This window comes from Tupaia chinensis, unplaced genomic scaffold (genome assembly GCF_000334495.1).
Source record: "Tupaia chinensis unplaced genomic scaffold, TupChi_1.0 Scaffold000207_1, whole genome shotgun sequence".
Classification (NCBI taxonomy): Eukaryota; Metazoa; Chordata; class Mammalia; order Scandentia; family Tupaiidae; genus Tupaia; species Tupaia belangeri.
This window is the reverse complement of record NW_006159682.1, coordinates 4,428,049-4,433,260: the sequence shown is the minus strand read 5'-3', so window position 1 is coordinate 4,433,260 and position 5,212 is coordinate 4,428,049.

Below are 5,212 nucleotides of genomic sequence, written 5' to 3'. Positions count from 1 at the left end.
GCGCGTGCGCTCACCAGGCAGACAGAGAGAGACATAGAGACAGAAAGCGAGAAATCACCCCCCAGGGGGGATGGTCACGCCGCAATCCCTTCTCCTCCATTCTCCTCCCGGGATCTTGGGCACGCACGCACACACGCCCGGCGTGAGTTTTAAGCTGCCGGGTCCAGGACGCGAACCGCGGTCCACTACGTGGGAGTCCAGCGACATAGCCATTACGCTAACTGCTGGTTCCCGCTACGATTTTTTTTTAAAGAATTATTTATTTGTTTAATTTTGTTATTATGATTTTTTAATTGGACGAGAGAGAGAGAGAGAGAGAGAGAGAGAGAAAGGGAAAGTGAGAAAGCAAGCTACCAGGCCTAAGATTCGAACCTCAGTCAGCCATGCGGGAGTCCAGCGCCTTAACCATTATGCCATCTGCTGGCCCTGTGTCTACGGTTTTATAAGCTATATAAAGTTGCATTTCCATGAAAAGCATTTCTTAGCATTTATTCAGCATCAACTCGAGGTCTAATACTGGTTTAGTCGAGAAGGAAAAGGTGTTTTCTGGTTTTAAGGCTATAATCTATTTTGAGAGATATAACATGTAAAAATTGCCAGCAATCTAACTTTGTGCCTGAAGTTAACAGGAAGTTACCACCACAGAACTCCAGAGAGAGCAGTCTGGTGGCAGGGTAGGTGGGGAAGGAGAGGGGTGTAGAAGTCCCAAAAGGTTCCCTGGAAAATCTGGGGCGGGGGCGGAGTCTTGAAGGCCTGGTAGAATTTGGAGAGGAGCAGGTGAGGGGACGTGCCTGATCTGTTTGCAGCAAAGAGTAAGCCTAGCTGGGCCTGGATGCATTCTCCTAAAGGAGCCTTTCTTTTACAACCCTGAGCCTTTTTGCTCCCTGCTTGGGGATTTTTATGACCCCATCCATCTGTTTGCAGTCAGCCTCAGGTTTGCTTTGAAATTCGAAAGCTGAAAGGGAAGTGTTATGTTGGAACCAGAGCAGCAGGCTGGGCAGTTCTTGAGAGGCTGGGAGTGGCCTCACTGAGCTGAGCGTAAGCCACTGCAGGCAGAGCACCTCTGCTGTTGGCCCGAGGCCCTGGGAAGCAGGGATCAGGATGTGACCGGCAGCCTGTGGATGATTAGCCAGGGGAGGAACTTCTAGTGTGGGTCTGATCTGGCAACCTCTGTGCTGCCAGCAGGCACCCCTGAGGGTACGGGGCCAAAGTGGAGGTTCAGGGGTCCTCCAACAGCGGCTTCGTGCCTGATCCGGATCCGTCCAGCTTGTGTTTGTTTCTCTTTCCTGCTCTGGCAGATGGGCCTGGGCCCGCTGGGAGAGCTGGCTCAGCCCTCTGTGCCTCCAGAATTCCCTGGCCCTGCTACCACTGCGCCCCCCCTGTACCCCCCGCCCCGCATTCCTCAGCCCCAGTCTCCCAAAGAGACAAGGCTTTATCCTTCCTCTGCAATAAGAGACTTAGTGACAGTCATTGATCAGTCCTGAGACCCTGGACTTCCAGGTCCTGCTCCTGATCTGTGTCCCCCGGCCCCACGTGTCCTAAGACCACTCTCCAGCTCACACGTGCTTCAGCCAGTGTCTCCACAGCCTCCTTCTCTGTCAATCTCATCCCTGCCAGAGCCTGGAACCCTCCCCTTTGGAAAGCCCTCCTTGGGGGCTCCCTCTCAGTCATCTGTCCGCCCTCCACGCTCCCATGTTGCCTTTCCTGCCTTGTATTCCAGATAGTCCCCACCGAACCAGTTCTCTGCCACAGTCAGTCACTCACCCAGCTGCACCTCCATGGTTCCGCTCCAATGTGTGCAGTCTCCTAATGTGGACCTGGGCTCTGTGTCATGCTCTGGAGAAGGTAAACGGCCCCTTTCACAGGGAGTCAAGGACCAGCCAGTGGTGTGGTGGTTAAGGTGACTGGTTCCCACATGTCTGACTGAGGGGTTTGAGTCCTGGACCCAGCAGCTTGAAAAACATGCCGGGCACATGTGTACGTGTCCAAAATCCCAAAAGGAGAATGGAGGAGAAGGTGTGAACAGTGTGACTCTTCTCCCTCTGGGGTGGGGGGTGATTTCTCACTTTTCCTCTCTCTGTCTGCCTCTCTGTCCAGTGAGCACACATGCCCTGTAACAAAATTAAAAAGCTACATAAATAAAAAAATAAAAAGGGAGTCAAGCTGTTAGACTGGCAGTTGCTAAAGGCAGCAGCTAGTCAGTGGACTTTAGCATTTGATACAATAAATGAAAAAAAAAGGAATTATTTATTTAATTTTATTTATTATTACTATTATTATATATTTTAAATTTGCTATAGGGCATGTGTGCTCACCAGAGAGAGAGAAAGAGAAAGCAAGCTGCCAGGTCTGGGACTTGAACTATGCTATTGCCCATGTGGGAGTCCAGTGCCTTAACCACCATGCTATCTGCTAGGGCCGCAAATGAATTTTTTTTTTAAAGGCAAAATGGCTTCAAAGCCTGGGAGCTGAATTAAAAGTCTGCAAAGGCCCAGCTGTTGCAGTGCATCGGTAACACGAGTGCCTAGTGAGGCTGAAAACCATGTCTGTACTGTGGCTCAGATCCCCGGGTTAGCCTGAAAGACACTGGAGCCAAGCGTGTACAGGCACCCAGGATCCGAAGGCGCTAGAAGGCTGCGGAAAGGGCTCACAGTGTGATGAGACCCTGTTGAGGGTGCTTGTCCCTCTTATTAACAGCTTACCTACCTGTTGAGTCACCATGAAGTGACAGCTGCACTACAGAGGGGTACAGGTATGTGTTCCCCTCAAATGGACAGGAAGGTTGTCCATAGGTGGTGTTCACAACTGCTGACCAACTCTTGGTAAGATTCAGAACTAAATAAAGTACAGTCTCCTCTCTGTATACATGACTATCCCACTCCCGTTACATTCAGAGTGATTTAAAACTTTGTGAACTTTTTGTTTACATACAACGGATTTGGAGGTTTAGAATCCATGCACAGAGGAGGAAAAGCTCAGACCTGCATTGTACCTAAATGCTTGTATTTCTTTCAGGTTTTTGCCGTAGGGCTTGTGTGCTCACCGGAGAGACAGAGGGAAAGTGAGAAATGCCCCAGGGGAGATGGCCACGCCGCAATCCCTTCTCCTCCATTCTCCTCCTAGGATTTTGGGCACACGTGCCCTTGTGCCCAGAGTGTTTCAAGCCACCAGACCCAGGACTCGAATTGTGGTTGTCCACGTGAGAGTCTAGTGTCCCAACTACTCCGCCACCTGCTGGCGCCCTTTCAGTTTTGTTTTTTGCGAACATAATTTAATTGTCATCGTGGATGGTACTTACTGTTCAGGCTAAAAATTAAAGAAATGAATATTAATTACATGTCCTTGATTTTAAAGACGGTTCCTTTCGAGGATGTGAACATGAGTAAGACACATGTGTTCTGCACACATAGGTTTTGCCTTACATTTTTTTTCCTTTTTTTTAAAAAAATATTAAGAATGCTAAGGCATCCAAAAACCGTAATCCAAGACTGGAGGTATACACAGCCTGGAACTTCAGAAGAGGTTTAAAGTGTGAGGCCAGGGGTGGGGCAGGATAGACTTTTACAAGAAGGTAGACATTAAACGTGGCCTTGAAAACGTGAAGACCAGGAAGAACATTTTCAGGTAAAAATAGAGGAAATGGGCAACCAGCCATGCAGGGTTGAAGACTGAGAGATGAAGGTGAAGTCGGGGGTCTGCTCAGGGAGCCGGGAAGCTCCATGTGGCTGGATCGTGGTTTGTAGGAGACACGTGGTTACTGAGATTGGGCAAACTGTAGAGGGTGGGGGTGGTGATTGACTGGGGAAGGAAGGAGGGGACGCAGGGAGGAGAGAGGGAGCCAATGCACCTTCCACGTTAAATCCAGCTCCTGGCGGAAGCATCGTGACTGTGGGCTCTGTGAGGGCAGGGGGCATGCGCGCTTTAGCTGGGAGCACAGTGTGTGGTGCAGTGTGGGCTCTCAATGATTCTTGGTTGAATGAATTTGGGGGATGGATTTCCACGTGCCCAGTTCTGAGCATATGGCCTGGCACTTGCAGCCTCAGTTTTTGGGAGCACATTTTCTGATGCTGAGGTGAACTGGGTTCTTTGATCTAGTGCTCTGTATCCAGGTGAGCCATGGTGTGCTAAGGCCAGGAGAGGGGCCTGAGGGTTGGAAACCCAGGTCTGCTTCTGCTTCCCCCATGCCGAGAGTCTTGACCAAACTTTCTTCTCGGTCCCCATGTCTCTTCAGTGAGGGGCCCGCTCAAAGGTTACTGTGTCTTTGCCCATGCCTAGCCTTGCAGCTTTAGGTATCTGTTTAGAGCCAGGGTCCCAGCCGAGCAGCAGTGCCCCCTGGTGGCAGCTGCCAGATGGCAGGAGAGCCAGTGCCACCTTCCAGTCCAAACTCCTCTGCAGGTTAGGAGAGGCTTCAGTGGCTGTGCCTTTGGATGCGACCATGGTGACCATTCCAGAGGGAGTGGGGCAGGGCAACTCCACAGTCAGTCCCTTCCAGGACCCTCAGTGGTGCTGCCAATGTCAGCCCATTCCCACCCCAGCATGATGGAGGAGAGCCCTGGGGACCAAGTGACTTCAGGGTCATCCTGCGCCTGGGACTAAGCACAGGTCATGTAGGGACCGGGCTCAGCAGGAGCCCTCTTCCCGCATCGTCTTCATCACCACCACCAGGAGGGTTTGGAGCACTGAGATTTCTTCCCTCAGGGCATAAAGGGAACTCATGGGGTTTGGTTTCCCTTCCCCACCCTTCCGTTAGCCAGAGAGGCTTCCGGTCTGGGTCAGTCTTACAGGGACTCATGGCTGAGACGGGACCCCGACTCTAGTGATCTATGACCAGGTGAGGCCTCCCTCTCTCCAGAAGAGCACTCAGGAGGAGCCAGCTCTGAACAGAGGCTCTGCAGGCCGGGCAAGCGGGGCTGGGGTGGGGCTCCCAGTGGGGAGGAGCAAACAGGCTCTGTCACCTGCTGCCACCTAGAAAGAAGCGTCAGTGAGCCCTTCAGCCACCACCCATCACCCACACCATCGGACCTGAGACCACCCTCCTTAGCTGCAGGTTCTCCCCAGGGAGTGTCTGAATGAGGACTACGGCCCCCAGGGAGGACGGTGCTCCCTCTCCCACCCTGCCCAGCAGCTAGGAGACAGATGACGGGGGCGTCCTCCCGGAGAGCAGTGTGTGTGGGGCAGGACTGCAGGGCTCGTGGCCGGCGCAGGCATCCCT